Genomic DNA, 20,081 nt, shown 5'->3' on the forward strand with positions numbered 1-20,081 from the left:
GCTAGAAGAGCACTATCCTTTTACCTAGAGCCCAAAAATTGGTTCTCAAATCGCCCTTCAGATCATCATCCTCAATTAAAATAAAGGGAACTGTAAATAAATTTGAGCATGCATAAAAATGAGAGACTTTGTCAGAAATAAATAATGAGTCATGTGGACATAAACATGAATCGGTCATCAATTCCTGAATCCAGCATAACCTGCATAGTCATAGCAGTCTCATAAATATGTCGAATAGAGATTCAACGTCGAGCTAGTAAACAATACAGTAAATATGAAATCTTTGGCATAGATCGGAGCGCCGACGAAATAATAGAACAAATATAATTCGTAGCCATCATCTACTGCGTCAACCTGATAGAAGAGAAAACTAAGATGGAACAACATATGCAGATGGAGGAAGAACGAACCTGAGGGGGTGGCACCTAGGGTTAGTGTTCCATGAGCACGAGAGAAAACTACCAGACGAATGAGGCCACATGGTGGGCAGCCGCGCCGGCGACATCCAGTAGGGCCCGCTCCAGTGCGCCGTGGCCAGTAACGGCGGACAGGGCGGGCATCCGTTCATCGCCGCATCCATGCGGCGCGAGGAGGGAGGGCCGTGGAGGAGGGGGCGTCGAGGAGGAGGGGGCGGCTGCAGCATCCGCTGGGCCGCTCGTCCCGGCGCCATCGCCCCAGCCGCCGCCGCTCACGTCGGGAGGGGAGGGAGTCACGAGAGAAAAAGAGAGGGGAAGAGAAAGTTCCCGATGCGGTAAGAGGGAACCACCGATTGTGGAGAAGCCGAGGTAGATATTTGGGAAGGAAAATGAGAAGCAGGAAAATGAGAAGCTGATGCCAGATTATACGAAGAGCTGTGTTTTATAGGGGAGGAGGAGGAGGAGCAGAAGGTACTAAAACGCACGAGAAACTGATTCTATTGGAAGCATATCTAGCAAATCATGGCCGTGTATCGCGAGATCTAACGGACGAGGAAATTCCGGGTGACGTGGACAGTGGTTCCGCTCGAGGAGCAGGCCACCCTTATCTAGGTAAACTATAAAGAGTGGGTTATTTAGGAGCAAATATAGGATGTTACATAATGACATAGGTGATGTGAGTAATTATTTAGAAAAATACTCCCTCCATTTCAAATTGTAAATCATTTTGGCTTTTCTATATACATATTTTTTTATTATATATGTATCTAGATATAGCCTATATCTAGGTCCATCACAAAAATTATGCGTATCTAGAAAAACCAAAACGATTTAGATTTAGAACGGACGGAGCAAAACAGATCTAACAGCTATTATTATCAATGATGATTATAATCTATAGAATTGATAGCTGTATTTTTTAGATTTTTTTTAGAATTTCTAGTATTTATCTTTTTATTGTTTCTTACGTGTTTCTTTTATAACAATTTCTAACGTGTTGAGCCTCCGCTGAAGGCCTCCGGCTGCTATTAGTAAGATGCTCATGTGTTTGAAACAGATGCTTATATATGTTTTGAACTTGATGCCTGCCTATATATATGCTTATGCAGATCAGATTAGTATCGACCGTACCCATTCATCGTCTTAATTACAAAGTCACAAGTCAAAACACAACCTCAAAAGGGAAGCGTATCAGGTTCTAAAAAAAATCATCTTTTTTTTCTTTTGTGAAGACTTATTTAAGTCATTGATCTCTAGTCGAGCTCACATCAAAACCAGCAGATTCATCTGAAATGAAAATGCAACGAGAAAGAATCAAATAATGTGCTTCTCTGATGAAACAAACGCCAAATAGTGGCAGGTTTAGAGCCGCCGATAATCAGTGTTAGTACTTAGTACGTAGGAGTAGCTATTTGAGGACGCGGCAGTTCTTCCTGATCTCGCCGTTGGCGGCGGTCTTGACCTCGATGCACTATCCCAGATCTGGACATCACTGTCGGTTCAAAAACCTCCTTCACTGTCGGATTTTGAACCGACAGTGGCATACCGACAGTGATGGGGGTTGACATCACTGTCGGTTCTTAAAAACCGACACTGATCTACATGCAATAGTGTCGGTTCCTGACTCCACCCGACAGTGTCTAGTGGAACAGCACTGCTGGTTTGTAGTCCCAACCGACAGTGATGGTTGCTTCAAGAGTGTCGGTAAGGGTGATCCTTATGAAGGAACCTACGGTGTCCCATATAAACTATCTTTGAGTTATTTGGCAGATTTACCGCATCGGTGTCGTCCAAGCACTCGACACATCCAGTATAGCCTTTTGTCTTCTCTCTGGATAACGAACATTGACCTGGCAGGTCGGTGATTGTAGCGATAAGTACTCCCTTGATCGTGACATGTTCCTTTTTGTACTCGTCCCAAACATCTGGCACACCCTTTTCAAACATCTCCACTAGTTCATCGATCACTGGTTCCAGAAACACATCGATGTCATTCCCAGGTTATCTTGGCCCTTGGATCAGTAGTGGCATCTGGATGTACGACCACTTCATATAGACCCAAGGTGGAAGGTTGTATATACAGAGCGTCACTGGCCAGGTGCTATGATTGCTTCTAACCTGGTCGAAAGGATTCATCTCATCTGTGCTCAAAGCAAATCAAAGGTGCCTTACCTCTCCACCGATGTCCTTATAGAACATAGTATTGATAGTCCTCCAGTCATGCCCATCGGCGGGGTGCCTCATCATTATATCTTTCTTACGCTCTTCGCCATGCCAGCGCAACAGCTTGGCTGACTTTGCACATGCAAACAGCCTATACACCCGGGGAGCTATAGGGAAATATCAAACGACCTTTACAGGACCTCCTCTGGTCTTGGTACCCTCATCTGACGGCCCTTCCTTGTACCGTGGAGCTTCACACTTGGGGCACTTGTTCAAGTCTTTGTATTATAATATGCAATCATTGGAACACGCGTGGATTTTTTCAACCTCGAGACCGATGGGGCAGATCATTTGCTTGGCCAAGTATGTCTTTTCTGGCAACTCGTTTTTTTCTAGGAGCATTTTCCTTATTATACCTAACAACGGGACTTTGGCATTTCACCCATCATTAGAAACGGGTTTCGCAGTTTTACCATCCCTCAAAGTGGTTTCGCTAGTTTGCCATTATGAAACTGGTGTCACCCGCTGAAATATATTTTAGGTAGTTTTAATTCGTGGAAAAAAAGAAGATGCCTCCTTCCATTCCTACCCCTGCGCTGTTATGTTCATCCAAACGGATCGAACGTCAAAACGGATCGGCCCTCTCTCCCGTTACTCCCTCTCCTCCATCCCCAGCGGCAGCTTCGGCGACCGTCGGTCGCCCCTGCCGCAGCCGTCCGCGTCGGCGCCAGGAGCTTCCTCGACTTGGGCGTCGGGGCCGGGTGAGGCAGACGACGGGAGCGGGCGCTTCTGCGTGGGCATTCCGGCCGCTGGCTCGGCTCGACGCGTGGCGTTCCTGCCGGGAGGGAACGAGGAGGAGGAGGAGGACGTCCTCGTGCGCTAGCTCCCGTTCGGCCGGGTGACGGCAGAGGCCGCCGATGAGGTGTCCAGTCCACCCGCCAGCCCTGGCGGCGGGAGCCGGAGCCCAGCACTGAGCGCATCAGCACCGTGCGTGCTTGCACCGAGCTGTGCTCGCTCCTGGGCTCCTGGCTGTGCGTGGCCTTCTTGGTTCCTGTGCTTGCGTTCGTTCAATAGCAGGTTGGAGAGCAGCCCCTCCGTTGCTGTGCGTGTGATTTCCTTGCCTGTCTTTGAGTGATTTGATTTTGTTTGGTCAAAAGCTTGGTTCTTGCATCCATGAATTAGTACATATCTTTGGAGTATTAAATTACTTCTTTCACTTGATACGGTATTCACAACCGCCGGAGCCGCCAGCCACAGTTGAATCGGCCCTCTTGTTCATCGTGGTTCAGCTGCCTGCTGGAACAGTTGGCTATTTTTCTTGCTCCTGAATCGTGTACGTCTATACGTCTACATTCTTGTGTTTTCTGTGAACAGCGCCAGGATTCAAGAGATTTGTGATTTTATTTTCGCAGCTCTGCATTCTTGTGTTTTCTGTGTGTTTTTCTCCTCTCCTGTTCGTCCTTCAATTGGTCGATTTAAGGGCATTTTTGTTCATTCTTTTTAGTCGATTCGAGCAAGGATATGTGCTGATCAAATCCCCCAAGTGATTCAACTAATTTGGTACGAGCTCGTAGATGGATCCAATTTTTGGTTTAGGGTGAAAACCCCCGTTCTTGCCCCAAATCTTGTATTTCCTAGAGTTTAAGCTGAAATTGGGCGATGATCTCTTAGAGTATGCTCACCAACTCTCTTGTGATGGTCTGTGCAATGTTTGGGAGCGATTCGTTTTGATTTCGACCGGTTTCGTCGATTTTTGTGCTCGCCCCTTCTCTGTTCGTGCGCTCGTGTTTGTTCTGTTCTTGCGTTCGAGCTTCAGATGGCCGCATCGGTGTGGGCTTCGTTGGTCACCGATGCAGTCAGGCACGGTGTGGGCGGCGCTGATGTCGCTGGGGATGGAGGAGCCGATCCGTTTTGCGTTCGATCCATTTCGAGGAAGATAACAGGAGACAGGGGTAGAAGTGGAAGGAGGTGTCTTCTTTTTTTTCCACGAATTAAAACTACCTAAAATGTATTTTAGCGGGTGACACAAGTTTCATAATAGCAAACTAGCGAAACCACTTTGAGGGATGATAAAACTGCGAAACCCGTTTCTGATGATAGGTGAAATGCCAAAGTCCCCCTAACAACTGATCGAAGCATTTATCGCTCAATCCGTTTATCGATTTGAACTCTAACAGCATGATGTCGGCTTCCAGTTTGCTCATTGCACAATCCCTATATAATGGTATTTTGCCATCTTGTCTCATTTTCTCTAACTTTCTCAGCTGTCTTTCACTAAGACATCCGGTCTCTACATTACGTAGCAGCTGAGAAATACCATCGTTATCCTCGGTGTCGTCAGCTAGCGTGTTCCTAAACACATTATTAACTGTGGCCATAAGTTCCGTATTGACACCGGGTTCCTCGTCAGCATCGTGGATGGCTACATCAGGCATGTCCACATCATTATCGTTTTGCTGCAGAACATTCACACCAACCTCGCCATGCATAGTCCATATCGTATAGTTTGGTATGAACCCCCTGGTAATCAAGTGCGATCGTATAGACTTAATTTGACGAAAGTTCCTATGATTCTTACAATCTTTGTATGGACAGAAGACAGGGTTCCCATTTCCAACATGGGCTTTGGCATCGGTGATAAACTGGCTGACGCCATGCATGTACCGCTTGTCCGTTTGGGATAGATGCATCCACTCTCGATCCATCTCTGCACAAAAAAATACTGAGACAGTAATTACAAAGAATTAATAAAAAATCGAGCTTCATAAACAACAATTGTAGCTCGAAAGTACCATTTTTGGAAAACATTATTGTACACTAATTATTGGAAAATTAAAATTGGTAGCCCCGGCTCTGTAAATTAAAAATTGTAGTAAAAAATAATTATTGCGCAATAATAAAGAACATCTATTCTACTCTACTTCTAAGAACTAATTATAGCATCACATGCTAACAATGATGATCTTGACCACCATGGAATAATTAGCTAAGAATTTAAATGTGTTCATAGACACCAACCGTTTGAATGATGGATTCACCACAATTTGAGCCTTGCACAAATGTCCAATTGAAAAAGTGCTCTCTAGAATGAAGAAAGAACTAGAAAATCAAACAATGTAGCCATTAAAACGAAGCTAATTAAGCAACAAAATCAAAAGAGTGGATGCTTGTTACTAACCTTAAAGCAAAAAGATCAAGCCATTCTTCAAAATCCAAGCACTAGCTTCATGGTAAAGAGCAGCCGCAACAATGGAGGGAAGGGTCCAAACGCGCGCCTCTGTTCTCGGGATGGAAGAGAGAAGGAAGGAGAGGACGGCTGCAGCCTTTTTGTGTTGTAGGCTTATCACCGTCGGTTCTTGGCTAGAATCGATAGTGATAGAGCCTAATCACTGTCGGCTCTTGGCTTAAACCGGCAGTGATGAGTGGCCGCCAAAATACTGCCGGTTCAAGCCACAAACCAGCAGTGATGTGGTCTTTCACTGCCGGTTTTAGCCTAGCCCCAATCATTTTTTTTCATTTTTAAGCTCATAACCGGTAGTGAAGGTACATAACTGCCGGTTCTCACAAATCCGCAGTGATGATGTCGGCAGTGATGTGCAAATCTGACGTAGTGATACCTTAGCGAACTTCTTCTCCCACTTGCCGCTGATGAACGCATTCTGGATCACCTTGGTCGCCGTCTGCCTGGAAGTGAGCAGGGTCGCGTCGGAGTTGAACAGCACCTTGTGCCTGAGCACGTTCTCGTAGTACTGGTTGTCTAGCCACCAGCCTGTCAGGGGTGACGACGTCCTGCACCACCATGGGGTCGTTGGTGATCGAAGTTGGGGCTGGCCGGGCACTTCCCCTTGAGCACGGCGGCGAGGCCCGGGTTCATGTCGGAGGGCGGCGTGGAGATGCGGTCGGAGAAGGAGGATCAGTGGGAGCGGCTGATGGTGTGGGAGCCGGAGAGCACGACGAGGTCGTCGACGCTGAGGCCCTTGGCCCCGAAGCTGCCGACGAGCTGGGAGAGGTTGAAGGACGGCGGCGACAGGAAGGCGACCGCCTCGTTCTCGAGCGACACGCGGCCGTCCAGGCGGCCCCCGGCAGCCTGTAGTTCATCCTGAAGCCGCTGAGGAAGAAGGCGGCGAACTGCATGATGTCGGCGCACGAGACGACGCCCGGGCAGGCCCGCTCCAGCGGCGCCTTGGCCGCGTCCACCACCTCGAAGCCGCGTGGGCTGGGGAAGTTGGGCGGGCCCAGCTTCTCCGGCCGCGGGTTCACCGGCGTCGGGTCCAGCAGGACGGAGCCGTAACAGCCCTGCAGCAACAAATTAGAAGATATGATTCGTTGTGGCCACGGCGCGGCCTCAGGGTGGCCACGTCGTCCAAAATTTTCCTGAGCGTCAGATCCTCAATCCAACGGTGCTGCTGCTCTCCCCATGCCAAATATATACCGCCTGAAACCGGCTCCAACCCTAGCTCTCTCTCCCGTCCACATCCGCCTCTCTTCCCTCCCCCTTATCTCTCGGCGGCGGCTAGGGCGGGCCCAGTCGCGCGCGTCCGGGCGAGGGCGCCACAACTCCTCGGCAAGGGAGGCCTGAGCCCCGACGGCGACCGGAGCACCGGCTCGCGCGGCCCCGACGGCGGCCTGAGTGCTGTCTCCCTCCGCTCCTTGCCGCGGTGGCCCGAGCGGCGGTCCGAGCTACGGCACGCGTGGCCTCGACAGCGACCGGAGCACCGGCTCGCGCGGCCCCGACGGCGGCCTAAGTGCCGGCTCGTGTAGGCCCGGCGGCAGGCTTAGCGCAGTCCCGCGCGTCGTCCCCATCCCGCGCTGCATCTGATGCTTCCCCTACCTACACTCTGTTGCGTTGCCTCCATAGCAGCTCTGCTTGTTGCCAGGGAGGCTGCGGCTTACCTGCTTAGGTGCACGCCGCCCCTCCTCGGACCGCTGGGATAGCCACGCTAATGTCGGATCTGCCATGGCTCAGTCACACGGCGCATCTTCCATGAGAGGTGAGTAGGGCCGTCACTCTATTGTTCCATTTTTTCCTCGGCACATGTATATAGTAATTATATCTGGTGTGGTTGTTTTTATTTCCTGAATTTTGGCATTGCTTTGCAGAACAAATGGCGGAGTTCATGAACTGTATGGTCTATGGTGATGAAATTACTTTGTATCTTCTTAATTAATGTGCATCTGGAAAGGAAGAACGTCTCTAGAGCTTCACTACTACATGTCCTATACCTCATTTCATAGTTTGTTTTAGCTATATGCTATAGAGATTCCTGTGAACTTGAAAGATATGGTGATTACTATTCCTTCCTGAACTTGACTTTGGATTCGTAAATTTTAGTAATAAATAATCCAATGTTCTAATTTTTTTTTTCTTGCAGAGAAATGGCGCATGCTCTCTTTTATTTGTCCGTGACTTCATCCAGAATGCTCAGGACAATGGACCGATACGGGACTCATGATGGTGGGAAATGGCTGCAAAGCTCAAACTGGTTGTCGTTATGCAGTGGGAGGTAGGCTAAAAGCAATCATTCTCTACATTATCTGTTCTTAAGATTGTCCTTTCATCTTTGGCAAATAATATTATTGAACAAAAGGCATTGCCTGAAATTTCACATGTCATAGGAACTAATTAACTATTTCACATATTGCCATTTAATGTTTCGTGACACGTGAAATTAGCTTCAGAGATAGGTAATAGTCTTATTCAATTGAAAGGATGTTTGATAGCATGAAGCTATGTATCTAAAAAAAGCCCAAAATGTCCTACAATTTGGAATGGAAAGAGTAGGTTACAAGGTGGATAGGCTGATGTGTGTAGAACCATGCTACTGATAGGTATCTTTTGAATCAAAGTAATGCATTCCAGATTTTTTTATGGTTATACAAGTTTCCGGGCATCTCATCTATGACTGTGAGAGGGGCCATTTTTGTTTGTGTAATGCGGGGTTCTGTGGCTACCGGTACTATCGAGGTATGTGGCTATCATAGCTTTACAAAATCGCATTTCATCTAAAGGTCGCCTAGATCATTTTCTCAGACATCTTAGTAGGCAACCATATTTACAGTTACCAATGATGGTTCAACAGTTATGCTCTGTTTACCAGACGGAGTCTTTGTGCGTCTCACACAGAGGACTATTAATCATATATGAGTGGCTAATTTATTTTTCTACATAATCAAAAGTTTGGTCCTAAGATGTTAGTGTCTCGAGTAGAAGAGAAAGAAGGATTCCATATATTAGTGTGTCCTTGAAAAATATTCACGGTGTATACTATGTTCTTAAGATTGCCACCTGAATTATTCTTTCTTGGAAGCAAAAGCCTTGCTGCTTCTGTCACATGGTCTTTTTTATATCTTTTTTAGGTTCTTGATCTGCCACAGAGTGTGAACTATGATATTAGTTTTGTAATGTTTTTCGTCTCTAGATGGATGAAAAATATAGGAGCATTTCAGTTGCGAGATATTTCTGTGTGTTTTTACCTTTTTTCCTTTTATTCTCTTCAATTGAATTTTGTTCTCACCACATTTCCTATATATGACTCACATTTTTGTAAATTTGATATATGATGATAGCTGTTGTTAATGTTAAAACAAAAGGGTTGGAGCGTGGAGGACCTCACCTGCATTCAAAATTCATGAGAGAATAAAAGGGCTTCTAGCAAAGTAATTCATGAGACCATATATTTGCATAGTGGTCATCTATTGTAAAAAGTGCTTGGCTGCTGACAAACTTGAGAGCATAAAAGTACCAATATAATTGATCCTTAAAATATTCATGCAACTTACTAAACATATTTTAATCTTGCCAATAAATATAATCAGGCTGGAAATGTAAACAGGATGTAATCAGTTCTGTTCTGAAAAAGTTAGATTTTGCAGAGCACTGAAACCTTATTGCCTCTTCTTTAGCCTCTGATACTACTCAAGTGGGCTCATGGATTAGCTTTATTTTATTTTCTGTCCCTCCGTTAGATAGTTTTATTTTCTACGCGTTGATTTGGCTGCTACAGATTCACCATCCTAATGTTATACACTATTAGGTTATAGCATCAAGTCATTTCTAACGTCTCGCAAAAACTATTCTCTCTAATACACAGTCGACCAGGGATTCAACTTGCCAAGATGCTATGGCGGCGGCTTCAACAACCAGCCTTCAGACTCTGACAACGAAGTTACAGGTTGGGGCTCTCCCTCTCAGCCACCAGGTAAATTCCCACTCCGTAGCTAAGTGCTAGAAATATTTATCAGTCCCAGTGCTACGATCTTTATTGTTGTTACCACACATGCATATATCATTGTACGTGAGATAACAATACTTACTTTTTCCCTTGATTGCTATATTATAGTTGGACTGTGGTATCGGATGAGGCTATGCTGGCCTGATTACCAAGCAAGGAGCACTACCAATCGAAAAGCGTCCTGTCCAACAGAGACATGATCGTCTCTTCATGTGATAGTTAATGAGACTATGCATGTGTAATATAATATGTTCTACTGTTATAATCTACAGACTTTTCATGACTATGCCTTTGTGTGAGCTATGTTAGGATCCAAGTTCTTAGCACTATGCAGCATAGCCAGTACAGCTAACCTTCTCAATTATTGGTCTGTTACGTTCGACCTTTGTGCTGGTTATCCTAATTTGGCTACCCCCTTGCTAGATGTATAAATGACTTCATCCTCTTCATGTTTGCTGTTAAACTGATGCTCCATACTTATCGCGTTTCCTCCTGTCTATCTTTAGGTATCTAATAATCAAATTACATTGTTAGAAAAGCTCTACGGTGCCGACCCGCGCGCAGGGGCGCGCACCTATCACTAGTACATGATGGTAGCGCGTCAAGGCAACGCATCGCTCGCATGCCAATGCCATGCACGCCGGCCAAATTTTGGAAGCATGCATGCATGCATTGCGTAATGCGTAACACGTAAACGTACCTGGACGGCGCGGTCGTGGAAGGCCATGCGGATGAGGGTGGTGGCATTCCACGTCGTCGCGGCCTCCCCAGCTCGACATCCGCCGTCGCCGCCTCCCTAGCCTGACATCCGCCGTGCCTCGAGGCACAAGTGCCCAGATCTAGGCCTCCCTCACCGGATCCCCATAGGGCGGGGTCAATGACTCCTACGGCGGCGGATCTTGAGGACAGCAGGGGAGGGTTGGGGGCTCCGGTGACTATGGGAGCGGAGGCCAGAGGAGATGGCGCCACGCCGCAACCGTTGGGGGAGGACGCTACGAACCTCGAATGAGAGCGGAGGTTGGGGAGGGTGCGGCGCGAGGGAGGAGAGCACGCGTGCGGGAGGACGGCGCCAACGTGGAGCTTGGGAGAAGTGTGGCACGAGGGCTCGTGCGTACGGGGATTGGGAATAATAAGGTTGAGGGATTTTTTTTATATTTTTTTCAGCCGGACCCGGGCTTCTTACTCTGCGCCAGGAAGGAGTCTGCGCGGGATGGTTTTTTGGACTTCTGTTTCGGACGACGGGAGATTTTCGCGGCTTTTCTGTAATAATTTTCCTTTGTGTAGCTAAAACCCGACAAAAAATTACGTCACCGACAGAAATAAATGAAATTCTCTGTCGATATGTACCACACACAGTGAAATTATCGTTTTTTTGTCGGTTTTATAATTTTTCCTGTCGGGTTTTACTCACCCGAAAAAATAATTATTATTTTCCTGTCGTAATTTTTCAGTTTCCAGCAGTGACACGGCCTCCCTGACGATCACCTCCGCGCGAGGGCCCGAGTGCTTGTAGAAGCCGAACCTGAGCCTGAGCGGTGGAGGAGTTTGGGACGGCGGGCCTGCGGCTTGAGTTGCAGGCACCGCGCCGTCGAGCAGCGCAACCAAGATGACGAAGACGCCTAGCCTGGACATCTTGTGTGCCGTCGTCGTCGAATGCACGTTGATCTGCCGAGTACCACCGGCGGCTCGTCTATCTATTTGTACACACCTGGAGACCGGATAACGATGAAGGTTGTTGGCGATCGACGTTCTCGGTGATCTGGAGCTGCATGTTCTCTAGCTCGTGCCGGGATGCACGCATTGGGAAGAATAATACCAAGCACAACTCAGCATCTCATGGGCTGGGGCAGCAGAAATGCATGCGCTGCTCTGACTTTGTGGTGCTGATACCATGCATGCAAACCTGGCAGGCACCATGCATGCATGTAGAGTACTGGGAAAGTGGGAATCTCTCTCAATGTACTGTACGTACGTGATGGATAAGCTTTTTCATTCTCTTCTTCTGCCGACGCCGTGCTTACATACTCTAATACTCCCTGACAGGACGTGCTTACACATTATTCCCAACAATAATTCCCGTGGAAATTATGCTCCGTTGCGTTCCTGCCGGGATTCAAGCGCTTTCGATCTACCACATGCAGGCTCACGTTGACAACAATGCTTGCTTCGACGGGAGAGCTTTACTTCCGGTGGAGAACCCCCTCTAGTCCCGGTTCTCCACCCGGGAGCAAGCATCCGGGACTAAAGGGGATCCTTTAGTTCCGGGTCAGGAACCGGGGGTAACACCAACCGGGACTAAAGGTGCCTCCTGACATGCCACGATGGCCGGCACCCTTTAGTCCCGGTTGGTAATACGAACCAGGATTAAATGTTTTTTTTTTCTTTTTTCTTTTCTTTTCATTTTTTTATTTTCTTTTCAAAATAGGTTTTCGAAGTCGTATTGTACGCTGCTAATTATACATTTATACACGCGTATAGTATGTTTCGGTTCAAGCACAATGAACGTATTAAATCACACAATTCAAGCATAGAAATATATATATATATATATATATATATATATATATATATATATATATATATATATATATATATATATATGCATGCATGCATCATATATATATTTACATGCATGCATGCATATGTGTATTTTACATTATATTATTTCATGTGTATATATTACAAAAGATTGCATTACAATTGTTGTGATATAACAAGTTTCCTCTCATCCTCTAGCTTGGCTTCCATGACAGTGTTGGGTCGAAGTAGAACTCGCCCTTAGAATCGATGACCTGGTCATTAAAAAATCCGGCTATAGACTCTTGAATTGCTTTGATTTGGTCTTGCCGTATGACCTTTTCCTCCAACCATCGAGCCTACATGTTTGAATTAAAGAAAAATAAATTAATATATGTACACACACACACACATATATATATATATATATATATATATATATATATATATATATATATATAAAGACATAGTAACACAATCAATAATAATAATTAAATGAATATATATAGTGTATTTTTAACGTACTTTGAGTCTCTCTGTAGGAGTTTTTTGGGAGACCACCTTGATAAACTTGCAAACATAGTAACCACAGTAGTTGTTTCCCTGTTTCTGCCTCAGACACCACTTTACGAGAAAAAGATTTGTCATCCAATCTGGTGATCCGGTGAAAGCTATATGTTTAATTAATAAAGATAATGCGATTTAGGGGACTTACTTTTAAAGGGATTATATTCAGTGGCGCTTTGCATTTTTCCATGTGTTGCTTCTCAATAAAGGTTTTCCAAACACTGCCCAATAAAAAATTTGCCACGTCATCAGATATAGTTAATCATCATGTTTGTGTGTATATATAGTTGCTAGAGATACCGAAATTACCTCTGGATAATATTTATCATATCTTGATAGTCTTATTGTGGTTTTCTCATCGAGTCATAGATTATCAAGTGACTTTTCACCAGATCGATGTCCATCAATATCCAGTGATTGCTGCATGTGTTTATAGGATATAACGCATAACACTCATTAATTAACTAGAATCAACATATGAGCCATTAAGGATGATCGACATTATTAACACTCACTTGAAGTTGTAGAGAAAGAGTATATCCTTCTTGTGGCGTTGGTTCACTAAGAAGTTCATGAGGTTACTCTCTGACTCAGACTTCCAATTAGGCTCTGGAGTAACTGGGTCTTTGAATACTATATGGGGATCAACAAAACCAATTTTATTGCAGCCTTCCTTTCTGAGCTCTGTCATTGTAAATCTGCATATATATAGTACTTGTTAGGATAATTTATATGCATATACACACATGATGAGTTTAATAATAGATCGAAAGAATTATTACTTACAGGCAATAGCAGCTAATGATAACTTTGTCCAGAGAGGTCAGGTGGCATAGTTGATGAAATTCTGCAAAGTCAACATACATAACATCATCGCCACGGAACCAATGTTCGTCTCTAATTCTGACATCAACGAAGAAGTCTCCACCGGTAGACGCCTGCATGTACCACTTGTTTAGCAGGTACATTTGCGTCCCCAGATCACATAAGGCTTGAGGGTTGTATAGACTCTGGCCTAGTACAAATTTTTTCTTCCAAATATCAACCTCCGCCGCACTCTCAATGTTTCCATCACCAAACATCTGGTAAAGGTCGAGAGCAGTCTCTTCAATAAATTCACCAAGGTGATCCAAATCGACATCCGGAGGTATGTTTGCCTGATGCATTAATCCTAAATTCGAACCATATTCATTACCAACAACTAGCGGGGGACTGATTGGTGCGATTGTTGTCTGAGTTGTGCAACTCCTTTCCCTGCCCGCTTCTTTTTCTGTGCCGCCTCAATTGACTTGGTGAGAGTGCGGTCATAGTCCATTAACGTTGATTTGGACGGCTTACGAGATTCCCGCTGTTGTTGTTGGTAAGAAGCCACCTTTTTTCTTAGAATATCTGGAGCTACGAAGAAGTATGGTTTCTCCGGGTTTCTCCTTGCTTCTTGACCCTTTTTAAGTTTGTCATAGAATCTAGACATATCTTTTTTATATGCATCAGTTACTTCTTCCTTCTTTTCAGATATTATTTTGAGAATAGCCCTTGGTTTCACGGTGGCTTTCTTTGCCGGCGGGGACTGGTTCTTTGTTTACGGGGCTGGCCTCTTGCTAGTACTTGACTTCTTGGTAGGCGGGGGCGGGGGAGGCGTTGGAGACCTCCTTGGAGGTGGTGGCAGCAGCGTTGGAGACCTCCTTGGAGGTGGCGGCTGCGGCGTTGGAGACCTCCTTGGAGATGGTGTGGATGCAGCCTCGCCTTCCAACACATTGTCATCGTACAGAGCACTATGATGATCTGGCGATTGAACAATTGGACTTAGGTTAGGGGAGGATCTGCTACAAGGAAGGGAACACGGTCTTCCACGACCGTTGCAGCTCTCCCTCGTAGAATCAAAGCTCCTCCTTGATGTCCGTTACCGCTCGGCAGAGAACATGCTCGCCGAGCTGAACACGGTCCGCAAGTTCAACTAGTACGGATTTTCTATAATTTTCTAACTATTTTCTAAGTTTTTCATTTCATAAAAAGTTAAAATAAAATGTTTAGTCGCGGAGTCCATAGAAATGACCATATTTTGACCTAACAACGCATTGTCAATTGTCATTGCGTTGCATTGCACCCCGGACCGGACTCCAGACAATAAAATACTATGGTCGATCGATGCCGTTCTTTGTCGTACAGTCGCACGGCGACGGCCGACGGACCCGTTCAACCACCAAATCTGTCAGGCCCGACTGTTCAGGCGTATCGTCAAAAGAGAACGGATTTGCTTCCTATTGCACGGCCTTGCATTGCATCTGTCATACCAGTCAGAGGCACTAGTCCCTATACTCATTTTTTAATACACTATAAATTTCTCATTTTATAAACAAATAAAATTAAAAAACTCTAAAATTCTCTATATCTCTAAACAATGAAGTGTGCTATGCATGCTACAAATGAACGGTGAATACTAGTTTTTAATAGCTACTTTAACCTTTCTTCATGTAAATATGCAAGCTTGAAGTGATTTTGAGCTCAAATTGCTTACAAATGAAAAAAACCACAATAAAAAACTATATATATATATATATATATATATATATATATATATATATATATATATATATATATATATATATATATATATATAGTGAACAAAATGAGATAAGACAATGGTGAAAAATGAGAGTATGAGATTGGTAACCTTTACAACTGAAAAATCGACGGAGGAATTGAAGAAATCGATGGAGGAATCGAAGAATGGATGGAGGAACAATGGAGGTAGGAAGCAAGAACACTAGTGCAGTGAGCTTCAAAATGTACTGAGCTCGGGCTCGGGGAGGAAGAAGGAGACGGCCGGGATATAAAGGGGGGGACCTTTAGTCCCGGTTGGTGGCTCCAACCGGGACTAAAGGTAACTTTCCAACCCCGGGCGCAGCCACGGCCCGAGAGTAGACCTTTACTCCCGGTTGGAGCCACCAACCGGGAGTAAAAGTATACCTTTAGTTCCGGTTGGTGGCTCCAACCGGGACTAAAGGTCCCTGCCACCTCTGTCTGGCGCAGTAGCCGTTGGGCAGGGACCTTTAGTCCCGGTTGGTGGCTCCAACCGGGACTAAAGGTATCTCTAGTCCCGGGAGCAAAAAATTCCGGGACTAGAGCCCATTTTGGCCGAGGATCAAAGGTCTGTTCTCTACTTCGATCGATGGTGATCATTGCGGGGGTGACAAGGTGGAGTGGAGTCAATGGCATCGCTGCGTCGACCATGGTGGTGATAAAAGGGATATTCCTAGTGCGATGTAATAACTGAGCTCAACGGCCCTGGCTGAAAAGTACTGTTTGCTGATTTGTTGTGAGAGAAAAAACACTGTACCATGGCTGATAAGCCATAACGATTATATGATATAACTTACTTACCCAAAGTATAGTATCATATGGTGTTGTATTTTAGGAGTCTCTAAACAATTAATTATTGTATATACTCCCTCTATCTTAAATAAAATAAATAAATTCTTATAATAATCACTATAAGTCCTTAAGGCAACATTATAGGAAATGTTATATCTATGGCATCAATAAGTATGTAAAAATATATTTCATGGTGCACCTAGTAATACTAAAATGGTGTCATAAATATTAGTATTTTTATCTACAAATTTGGTTAATATTAAAAGATTTTGATATAGGACAACTTTTAATTTGGGATAGATGGAGTATATATTCTATCAATAACAAAGGACTCAAGGAATGTGCATGGTTTTCTAACCTTGGATATTGTATCCAAACGGCATTAGATGTCTAACTAGGCATATGCTTTGTCTTACGCCATATGTACATACACTTTTAGGGGAGCTCAATCTATGTAATGTGAGTGTCAAGTGTTGTGATCAATTTCACTTCACTTCTGAAGGATGGTAATAATCGACTCTCCCTTGTGCTACTAATCTTCATGTTCGGTGTTTATTTCCAAAGGCGGATAATTTTGAACCACAGCAAATCCACCTTAAAAAAATTACCAAAATCCCCAAAAATTCAAAAAAAATCTTTTTATACCTAATAACAGTAAGGGAGAGGCTTATGTCCATAATGACCACATAAATTAAGGGGACAAGTGAAAATGGTAAGAACAAGTTAAGTTTTTTCTTGTATTATCATGCATATTTAAAATGGCACCATATGATCTTGCTCTTGCATTGCATCAAGTAAGTAGGTAGTTTTAATTTGATATATTTTATTGTTTACTTTGGTTGTGTTGTCATTAATCATCAAAAGGGAGATATTGTAAGAAACATGGACCAACAAGGGTTTAGTGATTTTAGTGGTTGATTGGCAATATAACCATTTTGATTAACATTGTTTGCTAGTATACAAGGAACATTAGTCCTTAGGATGCAAAGACAAACTTGAACTAGGCTAAGGTGAAGATCGAGGAATCAACGGCTCAAATGAAGATCAAGAGAAACATTGAATACTCCAAAAAGACAAGGAAGAAGCTCAAGACATCATGTAAATGAAGCCTAGATGAAATGGTTCAAAGAAAGAACTCAGAAAGGCAACAGAGAAGTCACTAGAGCTTTCCGGTGGGCACCATAGATACCGATGGCTAGTCTGAGGCAAGTTGGAAGTTTTGGTGCTCGCGAGAGGGTACCCTTGTGAGGGGCTCCAACAAGGGCTAGGGGAAGGTCGATCTTCTCGATACATTAGGGAAATCATCATCACGGGAGTTTGCATTCTCTAATTCATTTACGTTTCTGCACTTACTTGCATTTTTAGGTTGTGTGCTTACCTTTCCTAGTATAACTTGCTAGGTTATTAGTTGATAGGTTTGGAACCTAGGGTGCAAAACTCATTAGAGATAGCAACACGCTTAGGAAAACGTAGTTGCACATCTATATGGTATCTTGCATTGGGTTTGATAGTATCTCCAAGCACGCCCTTAGTGGTCACGGTCCCTTCACTTGTGTTTAGCTGAAATCTTAACTTGAACTATTTGTTTGACTTAGAAATTGGTCACCACTTCATGGCTTCTTACATGTATATGTGGTGTTAATGGTAACGGCAGAGTGGGAAGTTTTATGTAAAGTTATGTGTTAAGTTCACAATGTATTATGAAATATCCATATTTGATGTTAGGATTAAACGCATATCTCATAATTTTTCAACACTTCCAAAACTCCTCCAAGATGGTATGTGGCTCCAGATCAATGCCCGAGCAATCTTAATCACGAACTTTGCTTAGATCCAACCAACCCAATAATGATGGATTTGCCAGCGATCCTCCATAAATTGTTGTCAATGTGAGTGTAGCTGGCCGAAAACGTTGGACTCGATCCCGGCAGGAAACTTGGCATAATTTACACAGGAATTGTTGTTGTGAATGTGCGCGACGTCCTGTCAGGGGAGTAGAGTAAGCACTGTGGCACAAGACAAAGCTTATCCATCTATAGTAGTGAGCTAGATGTCCGCTATCCCACATGTGGTGTCTGCATTGGCTGCCTAGTTTGATACTAGCCCAAAAAGTCGATCAGAGGGATCGATCAAGCTGAGTTAGTTGTGTTTTGGTCATTAGAAAAACAATGCTGAGTTGTGTAAGCATGTTCCCAGCGCGTGCGTGCATTCCGGAACGAGCTAGAGGACATGGCACATGGCAGTTCCATGGTGTATATAAATAGGCATGCACGCAGATGAACAATCCCCAACTCACTCAGCAGCAGCAGCCTCCCATTCTTCGAGCACGGTGTGCAACAGCTTGCAGAAGATGGCCAGGCTCGGCGTCCTCGTCTTGGTTGCGCTGCTCACCGCTGCCACTGCACAAGCGCAAGGGTCCTTGGAGCCAAAGCTGAGGTACGGCTTCTACAAGCGCTCGTGCCCTTACGCCGAGGACATCGTCAGGGAGGCCGTGAGGAACGCCACCAACGTCAACCCCGGCCTCGGCGCCGGCCTCATCCGCATGGCCTTCCACGACTGCTTCGTCCAGCTACGTGAACTAATCCCAATATGCTTCCAGAATTTGGCCGTGCAAGCATGCACTGCATTGCCTTGACACGCTACCACGTATTTGTTGTTGCATCAGGGCTGCGACGGCTCAGTGCTGCTCGACCCGACGCCGGCGAACCCGCGGCCAGAGAAGCTGGGCCCGCCAAACTTCCCCAGCCTGCGCGACTTCGACGTGGTGGACGCGGCCAAGGCGGCGCTCGAGAAGGCCTGCCCGGGCGTCGTCTCCTGCGCCGACGTCGTCCAGTTCGCCGCCCGCGACGCCGCCTTCTTCCTCAGTGGCTCCAAGGTCTACTACAGCCTCCCCGGGGGACGCTTCGACGGCCGCGTGTCCTTCGAGAACGAGACGCTCGATCAGGTTCCTGCCTCCGCCGTCCTTCAACCTCTCCCAGCTCATCCAGAGCTTCAAGGTCAAGGGCCTCGACGTCGACGACCTCGTCGTGCTCTCCGGCGGCCACACCATTGGTCGCTCCACACTGCTCCTCCTTCTCCGACCGCATCTCCACGCCGCCCTCCGACATGAACCCTGGCCTCGCCACCGTACTCAAGCGGCAGTGCCCGGCCAACCCCAACTTCACCAACGACCCCACGGTGGTGCAGGACATCGTCACCCCCTACAAGCTGGACAACCAGTATTACTGGAACGTGCTACGTCACAAGGTGCTGTTCAACTCCGACGCGGCCCTGCTGACGTCGACGGAGACGGCGAGGAAGGTGCTCGAGAACGCCGGCATCCGAGGAAGGTTTGAGAGGAAGTTCGCCAGGGCGAAGCTCAAGATGTCGCTCATCGAGGTCAAGACCGCTGCCAACGGCGAGATCAAGAAGAACTGCCACGTCGTCAACTAGCGCGGCACGACTCTGTTCTTTTTGCAGATATATAGCAGCACCTTATTGATCTCTTGTATTTTCTTTCTTCGGAACCGAGTATGTTGTTTCATTCTTTCCTTGCATCCAGATGGTCAAGGTTGGTTTTTCTTTTAATTCAATTTTCCAGATGTATTTCACCAAAGAAGAAGAAGAATTTTCCACAAGATGTACTCATCGACTAGGGACAAATGATTGAATAAAGCTACTTGGTTTTTTTGGCTGAACCTGAATGGTGGATTATTGTGATTAATGACTGGATTTTCCATCTAATGCACACTACTACTAGAAAATACCCCTAAGGCTAATCTCAATTGAAGATTCATAGAGTTTCATGGGCATTAAATACGCTGACATGGCACTG

General features: G+C 45.4%; 1 long non-coding RNA gene and 2 pseudogenes across 2 annotated transcripts; 2 read left to right on the forward strand and 1 right to left on the reverse strand.

Annotated features, from left to right (window-relative positions):
* Nucleotides 1-1,824: 1,824 nt before the first annotated feature.
* Nucleotides 1,825-6,884, reverse strand: LOC136531980 (peroxidase 2-like; annotated as a pseudogene).
* Nucleotides 6,885-6,893: 9 nt separating this feature from the next.
* On the forward strand, nt 6,894-10,260 carry LOC136531982 (uncharacterized). Of its 2 annotated transcripts, none has more exons than XR_010778149.1 (5): nt 6,894-7,570; nt 7,680-7,863; nt 7,952-8,083; nt 9,614-9,778; nt 9,920-10,260. It is a non-coding gene; the product is annotated as an uncharacterized lncRNA (long non-coding RNA). The 2 variants fall into 2 exon arrangements; XR_010778148.1 differs by having other exon boundaries at nt 9,671-9,778.
* Nucleotides 10,261-18,533: 8,273 nt separating this feature from the next.
* LOC136531981 (peroxidase 2-like) lies at nt 18,534-19,699 on the forward strand (annotated as a pseudogene).
* Nucleotides 19,700-20,081: the final 382 nt, after the last annotated feature.

Source organism: Miscanthus floridulus, unplaced genomic scaffold, assembly GCF_019320115.1.
Source record: "Miscanthus floridulus cultivar M001 unplaced genomic scaffold, ASM1932011v1 fs_498_1_2, whole genome shotgun sequence".
Lineage (NCBI taxonomy): Eukaryota > Viridiplantae > Streptophyta > Magnoliopsida > Poales > Poaceae > Miscanthus > Miscanthus floridulus.